The sequence below is a fragment of the Cryptomeria japonica genome, chromosome 5 (genome assembly GCF_030272615.1).
Source record: "Cryptomeria japonica chromosome 5, Sugi_1.0, whole genome shotgun sequence".
In the NCBI taxonomy this organism is placed as follows: Eukaryota; Viridiplantae; Streptophyta; class Pinopsida; order Cupressales; family Cupressaceae; genus Cryptomeria; species Cryptomeria japonica.
In genome coordinates this window covers 921,337,099-921,351,367 of record NC_081409.1, presented here as the reverse complement: position 1 = coordinate 921,351,367, position 14,269 = coordinate 921,337,099, and the positions used below count along the sequence as shown (strand labels likewise).

The window sequence follows — 14,269 nt, the reverse complement described above, 5'->3', positions numbered from 1 at the left end:
TCAGTACTTCCATTCTTGTGTAGAGCAGTATGTGAATACCCCTATTTTCCACTATCAATCGGATTTCAAGCACACAATAACGTCAAAGTCTGATTTCCTGGCTTCTATCCTGTTTTAAGGGGAAAGTAGAGATCAGAAATACCCATAATTAAAGCATATAATCATGGTACATTCATTATCTAATTCTACTAAACACTTGGCAACTCCAAGACAGAGATTGCACTTGCCTATGCCTTCAAAACTCATCTCCATATCTCAAATGAGGTGGCTACCAACGTACCCCATTCTACCCAGAGTCCCTCTTGTGCATATACAATCTAAAGATTGTGAAAACAACCCAAGCACAGATCAGAATTGGCTGGTAATGCTTCAGAAGCACGTGCATTTGGCTTCTAATATATTTTTTCTCAAAGTCCCTCTTGTGCATATGCAATCTAAATATTGTTTGTTCTACTAAATTCCTGCAAAAACATGTCAGATTGATCCCAGCTCAAAATAGCCTCATTTAGCATCAATTAATATGTAATTCTTAAAAATGATTGCCTGAAAAACATCTTCTCTATAATAATCAGGAGGGAATCACACTTGAAGCTGCCTCAAATCCTCATAATATTATAATTCCAGAGGGCCATGGTCAAGTGGCAAAAGAAGAGCAATTAACAGGATGCAATCAGAGTTCAAGCACTGCATGTGTGCAACTTGTTTTGAGACAGTCGTGCTAACAGAGCCCACACGCCAAGAAGGCTGGATGCAAGTACCATATAAACTTTGGTGAAATAGAAGCCCCTCAATCTTTAAGACACAATAAACTTCATCTCAGCATAATAGTCAGCCACAGCCACAAAGTCTACCTTACTAGCCTGCAAAATCTACCACTACATAGACTTTCAGTCTTTTTATTATCCTTTAAGCCAAATAAGTCTGCCTGTACTACCAAAATTTTGGTTAGATAGAGGCCACTCTGACTCATGGACAACATGAAGCTTCGCTTAACATGACAGTCAGCCACAGAGACAAAATCTACATTCGCAAGGCTGCACAAATATTCCGCCTCATTGACATGCACTCTTTATAAAATCCTTTTGACCAAAGTGATCTGCATAGTCTTCCAAAGTTTATCAACTAGTTTAAATTGTTGTTCCTCAAGGCCACCAGCTTTCACATATATTCTTCATGCCATGTTTGATTGTTTCATTTAAGAATTAAGATTCACTTGCATGAAAATCATTTGAGGTACCCCTAATGTCACTACATATTCTCTACAGACTACAGCACCTTATTTACATCCTTACAAGGATAATGACTACAAATCTCCAAACAACAGATGCTTATACATTATAATTTCTTCATAATTCCCTACACAACATTATCATTCATAAGTTCAACAATCGTCATCTACTGGTAAGGTGGTGCGATTAACAATGCAATAACCTGGGTTTGAGCCCCAATGCTCACCATGATAATGTGCACAACAAGGCTAGCTGCATACCATGAGTGAAACCCCTTGGATATGGCTTCTAGGGTAAAAGTTGCTTTAAGCTGCTAAGCTTCCAGTGCAATCCCTGAAATTATCTGATAGTATGTGGGCATTGCAATTTACTTATTAAAAAAATTGTTTTTATTTATTTGATTGCAAGGGGTTTAATCACCTAACTTGACTATCAAAAAAACTTGACATTCCACTTATGTTCGCCCCAAAAAACCTCATAATTTAACTCTAAACATAAAAAATATATAAAAACTTATGCTTCAATTTATTCATTTACAAAAACAAAAGCAAATTTTCCCTTTTTCCAGTTAAATTCAAAATATAATGCCTAATACCAATAACATTATCGCCCGGAAATTCCGTTCTCCTGGATAATGCAGCCAACGATGCTGAGAGCAAAATCTAGATAAATTTAAGCTGAAGGAAACCCTCTAGGACGTTGCATCTAAGCTTAAACTTTAGATCTCATCTATAGCAGATGATGTTGCAGATTACCTCTCCAAAAGAACTCTTAAACATTCACTTATCCAATTTTCTTTATTTTTAAATCTCTTATAATTTAATTATCAAATAAAACTTAAGCTTCCACTTTCAACAAGAAACAAAAACCACATGATTTTAACTATAATAAGAAAAATTTAAGCTTCCACTTACTGTATTTCAAAAATTAAAGAGACACAATTTCACAGTCAAAAAAACTAAAGCTTCCACTAACTGAATTTCGAGGTAAAAAAAGAATGGTGTAATTCAAACTCCCGCTTAACTTTATACAATCAAATTCAAAATACAATAGCTTCTAAAGTAGGAAGCATTATGTCACCAAAATCCTACTTGTCGCAATCATTTTTCCAATTTTTAACTCGAAATCGCGAAAATCAAACCCTAAAATTCCCCCAAAATTAAATAGATATCAAATTTCTTACTTGCACGTATATGAAACCGCTAGGAGACAAATCAGAACTTTTAATTCCATTAGGCTGACAAGTGAAATCTAGGCTCAGACAAACCATGAGTTCATAGAATTCATGTGAGGATTTGTGAAAGCCATTTTTATAAGTAGTGTCGAGCCCAGAAAAAAGTATAACTGTATTTTCCCACGAATTTCTCTTCAGTACCATTTCAAATGCTTGATTTAATGCTCACCTGCTGTTCGCACCAACGATTCTTCTCCAACAGTCAAAGCCAGATGTGCAGCAAATTATGTCGTAAAGCAGCAAATTAATACCACATTTGAGCTCTGTAGATAATATATACTTGTGGGCGCTCATGGAAGGGTAAACTTAATATATACGTTGATATATACGTTGTTTATATACTTACCGTGTTAAGATTCATGTCCCGTGGGTGTATATGTTAAGTGCACTACAGTAAAGGGATATGCCGAGTGAATACGCATACTACACTAGACGTACATGCATTGGATGAATTTGAGTATTCTACACAAAAGATACGCATTGTGTGTATAGCTTTGTAATGGTTTGGAAGAGTTTGGAAGCACAAAAGATATGTATCATGTGTGTATAGCTTTGTAATAGTGAAATTAGCATATTTATGTTTGGAGGAGTTTGGAAGAGATTTGGATAGGTTTTGTGTATCGTTGGATCTTTTTTTTTAATAAATATTATGGGTGGTTCGTCACATCTTTTTATGATAGTTGAATTGTCATTTTCATCTAATTAGATGATTGTCTTGATAAGAGTATCTTGATACAATATAGTTTGACTTGATTCTATGTGCAACGTTTTATTAGCTACCTCCTCTTTGCAATTCTTAGCTTTGTTCAATAGAAAAGAAAAAAACATATCACCAAGCAATATATTTTGGTATTAGACTAGTCTCATAATCTCATCTTTATTCATCTCTACTCACCCCATTCACTCTAATTATATGATATTAATGCCTTATTGCAAAATAGGTGCTTTAAACCTTAAGATCATTTCCTAAGGAGACTAACCAAGTCAATATTGAGGAGAGCAAAAATAGCCCCTAAATTTGAAGACATTGAATTCAATTAAACTTTCTCGCCCTCTTCACAAGATATTAGTAGCCAATTTATACAAATTTATTGGACATATTGATATGTCATGGTATTTAAGAACTTACATTCTGCATTTAAACAAATGTGAAGGAGAATGCAAGGATCATGAAGAAACTAATTAGAACACACTTTAAATTTAAAAGGCAATAAAGGAATTGAATGTACGTCATCATAAAGGCCATTTACATGTCTGCAAGTGTTGTATTTGATCTTTCTCATTGTTATTAATTGAGTCGAACAAGAGCTTTGACCTAGAATAACCATTCACCTATTAAATCAACAAACTCCTTTATGGTGTCTTTCTATACCATCTTGACTTCTCGGATATCTAGCAAGTAATGGTGAATGGGTTCCAAGAGAGCATTACCTATCAATTCATAACCACATGTCGCAAATCAAGTTTTGTTAATGAGATAGGTCACATAGGGCGTAAAATTTTATATTTTTTTCATTGGTAATATATGATTTTATTATTATTTCTTAAAAAAAAGGATAACATAGAACTCCAAAAAGTATATCTGTCCAACATCTAACAAAACTATAACAGTGACCCCCCGACATACCCATTCACTTCCCAACCCCTTATACCATAGACATTGTTCAAAACAGTGGCAATCTGAAAACTACTATCCCCTGTGGTCGAGGCCATGTAAACAAAATGGTTGCCAACTGTAATACATTGTACAAAAAACTATCAAACACCCAGATATATACTTTTATAAGAAAATTTACAGACATGCAAAATTTGAGCAAAGGACAAACAAAACATAGCTCCATTTTGTACTAGAGTTGATCATTTGGACCCATGTTGACATGGCTTCCCTGAGCCATTCTCCCAGTAATCTTCGAGATTGTAACATGACCCTTGGCCACCTTGCTTCTTCTTCTCCTCCTCCTAGAGCCTATGTCACTCAATCTCCTCCTCTTGTACGAAATCCTTAAACCCTTCCCACCCAATTTACGCTTCCTCCCATCATTCCATTTTGTCCATCACGTCCTTCCATAGAATGAAGGGCCTAAACTCTTCAATTTCTTCTCTAGTGCAAATGCCCTCGCTCAGACTCCTTTGCAATCCCTTCCCACAGATTGCCTTCCACACCAAAGACTACAGCCCAAAAAGGCAGCCCTCTAAAACACATGCACGGAGCACCCACGCTGTCTCTTCCTTGGAACCTAGTTCCAAACCCCAGATAGCCACCATAGACACCACATCCACATTGATGCAAAATTTAAATTTTGATTTCATATAATCTTCACCAAGTAATAAGTCCAAAATTTGACAGAAGATGGGCTCCTCGAATTTTAAAATAGCACCCAAACACTTCTTTGAAATCTTGTCGAGGAAGGCAAGTTGTTGTTTGTCGACAAGAGTGTGAAATTTGCTTCCATGATCACCTAACTACACCAGTTCACCAACTCCTCAATACCCTCGCTTTCACTCTTTACCACCTTGCTTTGAAAATGGGAAACAACACACAATGTCCTTTTATTTCTCACTGGCTACCTCGACCACTAAAAATCATCATACCCCCTTAAACATCGACATCCCTTCATCCTTGTATGCCAACTCACTCACTTGGAAATCTTCCCATATCTCCCTTCCTTGCATTATATTTAAAGATGCCCCTACTTTGGACAGTGTGTCCACTACATAATTACCTTCTCATAGGGTATGGGAAATTTAGAAACATTCAAATTCATATAATTTATTTTATAATAATTTAATAAATTTATCCAACCTCCATGAGGGCGCCTCCCCTTTGATAATGGCATTGACAAAAATCAACAAATCTCCTTCAAGAGACAATTTAGAAACATCCAACCTCTTTGCCATCCTCACACACCACAATGCCTCTTGGGCCTCTGCTTCGTTGTTTGTTCCTTCCAGAAGCTATCTCTCCTCAAGGGTAAGAATATCACCCTTCTAATCTCAAGCAACATATTCAGCTCCTAGAGGGCCTGGGTTACTTTTCAATGCTCCATCAAATTTATTTCATGTCCATCCCTAACTCGGTTTCTTCCATTCCACTTTAGACCTATCTTGATTTTTTGGATCAACCCAAGAAGGCCCATTAACGGACCTAAATTTGATTAATGGTCATATTTTGTTGAATCAGACTATCACTCAAAGAAAAGGGAACCTTACTCAAATTAATACCAGCAACCACCAACCTAACCAGCTCCGAAATAGCTAATTCAGTTCTACCTCACATCCTTCTCAAAGAGTTTGACTTATCTTGGAAAATTCTTCTATTATGTTCTTTCCATACTTCCTAGATAATAGTTGAAGGACAAACTTGTCATATGCTAGAAAAAGTAGAGGCCTTATATGTTCAAAACCAACTATGAAACAACTCCTAAGTGTCAATGGAAGTGAAATTTCCCACCCAAGCTTATTAAGAACAAACTTCCAACATTCTGAAGTAAAGTCACAATGCAACAATAAATGGTCCAAAGGCTCATCTTCCTTGTTAAATAGAAAACATTTAAAGGGATCGACAAACCCCAACTTTTTTAATCTATCTCTTGTTAAAATACCCCCTCTCAAACCCAGCCAAGAGAAAGAACCAACTTTGGGAAGACATAAATTATTCCAGCACAAATCATGCAGGTAGCCCTCCATGTCTATTATCGCCTCCACTAGTTTGTAACACACTTTTACTAAATACTTCTTGGATTTGGAGCCACACCACACAATCTCATCTTTGCCTGTTGTCAACTAGATATTTATACAATCAAATATATTTTGGATGGTTGTGGCCTGATTTGGATCCAAATTTAAATCCACCATTAACTTCCAACTCCAAACAACTCTTCCCTCCTCTCTGGAACTCACCAAAAAGTTTGCAACCTTTGTACCCCACCTTTCCTTGGTAATCCATGTTGGCATATGTGCAGAGTATGTTGACATGATGATATTGTATGTTGTCATTGATGTCAATATGATGAAGAGTGAACCGGTATATTGAAGTAAGAACTTGCAAGAGAACCGGTATATGTGAAAAAGTGAAGCAGTATGTTTGTCCAAGTGAACTGGTATGTTGAAATGTGAATCGGTATATGTGAAAAAGTGAAGTGGTATGTTTGTCCAAGTGAACCGGTATGTTGGAATGTGAACCAGTATATGGAATGTTTTGTATCAAGGTTTCATATGGCATGACTACCGGTTGGTAGTCTTAGCTTCAGGGTTTCCAGTTGAAGTGTTATATGCCTATGTGATTCAATTGATGATATTGTGTGATGTGTTAGCATTGTAATGAAGAACAGATTATGTTGCCACATCAGCCTTGTGCGCGTGAAGGATCTTGCATGAAGGAGATTGATCTTATCTACCTCGGGAATGTGCAAAGTCTCTGTAAACGATGGAGAACGCGTAATGGGTTATCATCCTCCAATAAGCAGTGAAGAATGAATGATGGGGAACGTCTTGAGAATCTGTTCAAGACTGTTGTAATCAATGTAATATGATCAACGGTTAGGATTGAACTGACTGAATTGCTTAACCTAAATGTTTAGGGTTTAGGGTTTATGCTACCGACCTATCTGTTTCCTATAAGGTCAATGTTGTTTTTCCATTCTGAGGTTGTTGGAAAATCTTGTGTGTGTATCTGAGTGCAAAGATACGTGATTCTTGCCAAACCAGATATGAGAATAGATACCTGCAGAGTGTGAGTGCAGAAGGAAGGAACTGAAGCGGATCTGAATTGGCATTGATTGTTGTTACCAGATCATTGTAATACCTGTTGACCTCTAACCACTTCAACAGTTGGAAAATCCTTAACAGGGTAGCTTTAACCGGCTTGTTGTAAATCCTTTAACAGGGTGACTCAAAATCATTGAGTTCTAAAAATCCTCTAACAAGGTAACCTTTAACAGGGTTTAACCCTTAACCGGGTATGTTAGCCATCCCTTAACCGGGTGATCCCTAGCAGGATCGGTTCCTAACATAACCTATTGTCAAGTCTTTAACCAGACTAGGCTCCTAACAGAGCGGACTTCAAAAGGGTTCAAAGAACAGCTTGTGGGTATTCATCCCCACCGTGGTTTTTCCCAGTTGGGTTTCCACGTGAAAAATATGTGTGTTATGTGTGATGCTTTTCATATGATGCTTTGTTATTCTCTGTTAAGCAGTAAAGCATGTTGAACCTGCAAGTCTTTGCATTTCTATTAAAGTACTACTAGTGTATGTATATGGGTGAAGTGGAAATAATATGCTAGATTGTGTGGAAAGCTGAGTTACCGGTTTATGTCTTTCACTATGTTTGACCCATAGTAATCTGGTTCAGACCGGTGTTATTGCTTGCTAGTCAAAGTGCAGGGTTCTCAGTCAAACCGGTTCAAGGAAAAGTGTTTTTATTAGTACTGAGTCACCCCCCCCCCCTCTCAGTATCGTTTTGGTACTAATTGTTCATCATTGATTCATCAATCCATTGAATTGCACTCAGCTCATTATTCTCACCCAAAACCCCATGTCCTTCCCACAAATCCTCCCAAAAATTTGCAGATTTCCCATCCCCTAAACTCCATGAAATATGATCCGTGATGATAGATCTTGTAATGGAGGAAAATTGGGAATTAGGGTTTCACCAAGTAAATCCACTAAATAACCCAATTAACAACACTACATTGAAAGAGGATTGAACCCAATAGATCTAGGCTCAATCTAAGTGATGAAAGAGGTTGAGATTCTGATTGGATTCAACTGGTTGGGGGTTGATTATCCTCTAAATCTAAGCTGAATTTATAATGTAATTATGAAATTAGGGCAAAATAAGGGATAGTTAAGGTAAATTGATAGAAATAGTAAGCTACAAATGTCCCACAAAACCACCAACTAAGATCTAGGAAAAATAAGATGTTTAGAACATGTTCTCAGAAGTTCAACCTAATTTTTCGGGACCAGGTAGCACAGATTCGCCTGGGTCCTCCGAATTTTTTGCCATCAAAAGTTGAACCTATTTGTTGTTATTAACACTATCGGATTTCCTAAGTACAACTCGTGCACCTATTCCTACACACGGAAAGAAAGGTAAATATGATGGGGATAGGAGTTTTCCTAAGTTAAACCCCAGTTTAGGAATTAACCTTGAACAAAATAATGCAGTAGCGTCATAAATTTTACACCCTTAATTGGGTGGTACAATTCCACGCTTAGGTTAGCACCCGCTTTAGTGTGTTTGCATCTTGCATTTAAATTTCCCTTTAAGAATTTAATTAATTTAATTAATTAAATTAATTAAATCTAAGGTCTTCATTTATCCTCCACACATCATAAAATTGGGTCCTTAACCCTAAGTGTGCCCCTCTTTATTTTATTCTTTCAGTTAATTCATTCATCAAAAGCCCTAAGTATGTCCTATTTCGACCTTTAAGGCCTGATGTCGCATATCTAGACACCTCGAATCTCCACATACTCTTGGAATTGAATTTAGAATCACAATATCTTGCTTCCCCAAAAACTTGGTAGAAAGTTGGTTGGACCAAGAGGCAGCCTCTTGGTCCTGACATTTTCTCCCCAAATTTTGGGTGCATGTTTTGGCAGTATTTTAATGTTTGAATCCAAGAGATTGAGGAAAAATGTCATTTCTCGGTCACGCTATGATAAAAAAAACAAAGCTAGGGTTTCATACATATAGCCTTTCCTTTCCTCATTTGAGGGATCCATATACAACCAATGGAAGGAGAATCTTATGAAGTGAAAGTACATGTTTATGTGAAGTCTTCAATCAAAAAATCAATCATCTATCAAGTCTTCATCAACCATTTTCATCATCAATTGAAGTTTTCGAGATATTGAAGAGTAATAGGACATCATCGACTGTTGATTGGCTTGTACCTCTCCCTTAGGGTTTGGTATGGTTTCATGTTATTTTCATGTCTTTGTATGAGCTTCATAAAATTCATTTTCAGATTTACATTCATGCTTTAGATCTATTATTGAAATTGTGATTTGAAGCATTTACATTTACAATCAATTAGGTTTTGCTCTCCAAAGTATAGGGTAGAACTCTAGATCTACTTTCTTGCTCATTTAGGATCTTGCATACACACAACATTCTTGCACACACATTTTCAATACATTATCGGCTATTTGTGGATGTGGAAATCACCAAATTAAGGGGTTTGACTGAGGCAAAACCCTAAATAGCCACCTAGACACCATTTTTCAAGTTGCAGGTGCAAGTATAGAAATTTGATGAATGCACGAATTTTGGGACATACAAAACACACAGGTGCAAACTCGCTATCAAAACTAGATCTCGTTTTTCTAGGACCAGGGTGTGGCATCTTGGTCCAAGACCAAGGCATGGCATCGTGGTCCTTTGGGTTTTTTAGCTTCCTTTGGTAGTTCAACAAATTAGACTCTCAGATAGCAAAATCCAGAGGTTCATCTTCCTGTGGTATTAGGGACCAAGGCGTGGAACCCTAGTCCTGCATAGTCAACACCAATTTTTAGTGACAGGTGCACATCTGAGTTCCCCTTCCAGCTTTGTACTCAGTCTCTTAGTTTTAGATCTGCAAATTTCCACATTTTTCAGTTCATATTTGCATCTTTGTTCATCTCCTAGCATAGTTGATCATTGCATTGCATTTTGTACATATCCTCTTCGTAGAAACAAAGAAATAGAAACCCTAAAGACATTCCTTGACCCTCTCTCTCTTACAAGAAGTGGTCAAAGTGAATTATCTCTTAGGTTCTTTCATATTCCAATGTGTGGAGGAAAGTGGGGTTAGGTCCTAAACTACCCTATCCCCTTTTTTGACATCACAAATGCAAATACTGAAATAAATGTTATGGATATACACCTCAGATATGCAATTGTTGATGATGATGCAATTCTCTTTGAAAGTAATACAAAAAATTGAATGTAATGGCCTGACAAACACATGAACATGAAAAACTCTAATCACACACACACACACACACACACACACACACACACACACACACACACACACACACACACACACACACACACACACACACACACACACACACACACACACACACACACACACACACACACACATGTTTGCATGAATATTGATGTAACTCTGCTCCATAATACTTGAATGATGAATATGCAAACTTGAATCCCTGCAAGTGCTTGATGATGGATACTTAATGGATGCCTATTTGAAATCTGTTGCAAGGATTGAAAATCCTTTGAAATGTGCTCAGTAATTGTCTTAAGCTTGTCGGCTGGGCTCGCTTCCTTGTCAATCTTGCAATCCAGAACTAGTTTGTGTAAAACAGTGATAGACTGATCAATAATCCCTTTATCTGTAGATCCCTCCTTCATTAATTTGTGTGTAGCCATCATCATGACTTCAGTAGGACTTATCTCGATTATGTTTTTCTTTACAACCTGCGAGGCGTCAATTGACAATAATGATGGACCTACTACCGGTTCCTTGTCTGATTCTCCTTTCTTCTCCTTTGATGATTTATCCTTTATAGCTTCCTCACTTGCACCGGTGGCTTTGCCACTTGGTGCAGTCTCTGTAACTGTCGATTCCCCTATAGGAACTGTAACCTCAACCTGTACATTTGTATTCAAAGGACTGTTATCCTCAACATTAGTATCCTGTACATTATCAACCTTTTCACTCTCTGTATTTGTCGGTATCTCAACATTTGTATGTACACTTGTATTTACCGGGGGCTTAATTTCCACCATCTTAATGTTTTTCAGAATTGAGGGTGAAGTACCCATAATACCCTTTCCTTTTCCTTCAATCGGGGCATCTGCAGTGTTTGTCTTTGATTCCGGTGAAGTAAAGAAACCTCGGTTCTCTCCTAAGAACTTAACCCATGCTTTGTGGGTCTCCTTTATTATCTCATTTACCCTTCCTAGCATCAAATTGGTTATTCTATGTTTATTGTTAAAGACTTTTCTATCTGCCACCTCAAGTGTCCTTTTCATTTCATCTATAGTAATAGAAACACAAATAGATAACAATTCTTGAATTTTTATGTGTTTGTCTTCTTGCATTGCTGGCAGTCTCCTAGCATCTAACATGTCATATAATTCTGTCGGTATTTGATCTTCAATTTCTATTAAGGTTTTCTTATAAATATCCAAATATAATAATATTGCTTCCTCTACCTCTCTTTGTTCATCATCCTCCAAATGTTCATAATAAAACTGTACATTCTTTAACATGCCATCCTTAGTTATTTCATCAACTAATTCTGCACAACTTTTTGGTGGAATGATAGTTACATTACCAGATTGAATAGCCGCATCAATGTCATTCTTCTTCTTCCTTTTTGCAGTATCAGATGGAGCTGAAGGTGTTGCTTTTGGTGCTTGCTTCCATGCCGGTATCTTGAATGTAACTTTCCTAACCGGTTTCTTTTTAGCCTCTACCTTGGTTTCCTCTTATTTCTTCCTTACAACCCTTTTGAATGTTAGGGGTGTGTCATCCTCAGATTCAGACTTAACTGTGATAGACTCAATGAACACTTATGGTTCTTTCCTCTTCCTGCCTTTCTCTGGGACAACATCAATTAATGCTTTGATGTCTTGTGAAACCTTCTCTACAAACTTGCTTGCCTTTCCTTCCTCCTTCTCTCTCTTCTTTCGGTTGAACTCTGTTTCAACCTCTTGTGTTTTCTGTTTTGCAGTACCACAGGTCTTCTCAGCCTCATCAACAAGTGCATCAATCAACATTTTTGCATAAGCCTCAAGGATCTGTGCATCAACTTCATAGCCCATTTCCTCAATCCAAATCTTTTGGGGCTTAACCGCTTCCATAAGTGTTTCATCCTTCTTCACCTTGAAACATATGTCAGTTGACTATTTCTCAGCAATATGCTTAGGAACCCTTTCCCTATATTTAATAGACATCTGGAATCCCTTGAAATATCCCCATACCTTATCATCCCTCTAACTGCCTAAAGTAGCAATTGACTATTTCAATTATCTCCCTACCAGGATATCAAATGCCCATTGCCTCTTCCCAAAACCGAGAGTGTCATTCATGAAAAATAACATCAAGCAGACAATTAAGTTTCCATACCGGAAAGTCCCTTTCTTTTCATCTTTAATCTTTCCTAGGTTTATTAATAACTCATCTAACATCCAACCACATAGATCCAATTTCTCATTTTCTCTCATCATTTTGTAAGCTATGAAAATGCAGGAGCTAGAAACAAAATTCAGTCAGTTTGACTGAGTTACCTTAGAACCGATGACCATGCTACTGAATCTGATGTTTGTGTCGGTAATAGTGCTTATTCTCATAGATCTTCTGTCAGATGTTGCGCCAGTAATTTTGTTGACATAATCATTAGAGACCTTCTTGTCTGGACGTTTCCCAACCTATGGTAAACTAGTGATTGCCCAAATGGCTTCCTTGGTGATCTTGTAAGGTCTATCTAACCAGATAAACTCCCCATGTACTCTACTCAAAACATACCTAATGATTTCATCTTCAAATTCTGGAATGTCCAGAATGTCGGTAAACCCTAAGTCTTCAATGTGCTTGTATGTCGGTTTGACCTTTCCAGAATCTCCCATAAGCTTGCTCATGTACATGCTCTTTATATCAAATGTCCCCAAATCCTCAATGTGACAATGTATGTATGACCTAACATCTTCAATATAAATAACTCCCTCCAGAACACAGGAAAATGCTCCAACCGAATCTTCCAAGGTAGCCACATGTGGATACCACTTGAAAATTGGCTTGGGACAGTCCTTAACCTCTACTACAGTCAGATTGGAAACAAAGATAGGAATAGATGATGATCTCACTTCCATGATTAAAGATAAATACCTGATGATCGCTTCCAGTGAAAACCTTAACAAACTCTTCCAGTCGTCGGTGAAATCGCTCAAGAAGATATCTGATCACACTAAATAGCCTTTGATCGCTCTGAATCGCTCTGGATGCAAGGTGATAAAAAATTAAGTGAATTCGACCTTTTATCCTCCAAGAAAAACCCTAATCTTTCATTGACATCAATTACTTCCGGTGAAAGATATCGGATCTCGAATAGAACATATCCATGTAGGATAAGCATCTCCAATGTCTGGAACATCTTCTAGAACCTCTTCTCGGGGCATATGCAACATCTTCATGAATTTTTCCTACCCCTAAGGCATCTACCTCAGTTACCGGATGACCTACCCGCCGGTGCAGGAGCAACCTCCTCTGCCGGATAAGTAACCGGTGCATTTCCATCTGCTAATTATTCTTCAGTCTTCCTGACCCATCTTTGAGTATGATCTTGTCGGATTTCACTAACCTTTTCTTTCCCTTTCTCATTTGATACTCCATTACCAACTGGTGGATTTCTGCTTCTATGAAATTTAGCAATATGTCCAACCACATTACTTGCAGAACATGTAACATTGTTCCTTTGAATTTCTTTGCTAAAATCGGTATAATTGCTTGACCTGCACTAATTAGCCATATGTCCAAATCTTCCACATGCATAGCATTTAGCATTCATTTTGCAATCTTATGTCTTGTGACCATACTTATTACATTTAGAACATTGACCGGGAGCAGAATCAGGGTTCTGATTTCCTCTTTTCTGCATTGCCTAGCCACGTGACCAAATCTATTGCAAACAAAACATCTACCATTAAATTTATAAGCATTAAATTGCCTTACCAGTGTCTTATGGTTTTGATCTTCATTAGCAGTACCGAAACTCTGTCCTTGCTCAAATCTAAGTCCACTGGAATCTCCAATCTGCCTTTGTCTCTTCAACAACTCATCTAGCT

The 14,269-nt window shown here is 37.4% G+C and overlaps 1 protein-coding gene across 4 annotated transcripts in view; it reads right to left on the bottom strand.

Annotated features, from left to right (window-relative positions):
• The window catches only part of LOC131066247 (uncharacterized), a 226,552-nt gene extending 223,769 nt beyond the window's left edge, over positions 1-2,783 (bottom strand). For 2 of the 4 annotated variants that reach the window (XM_058000963.2, XM_058000964.2), the window contains exon 1: positions 2,633-2,783. The gene's annotated coding sequence lies outside the window, so the exon portion shown is untranslated. Of the gene's footprint in view, positions 1-2,412; positions 2,569-2,632 lie in introns of those variants that run through there. The other 2 variants (XM_058000961.2, XM_058000962.2) reach the window with 2 other exon arrangements.
• Positions 2,784-14,269: the final 11,486 nt, after the last annotated feature.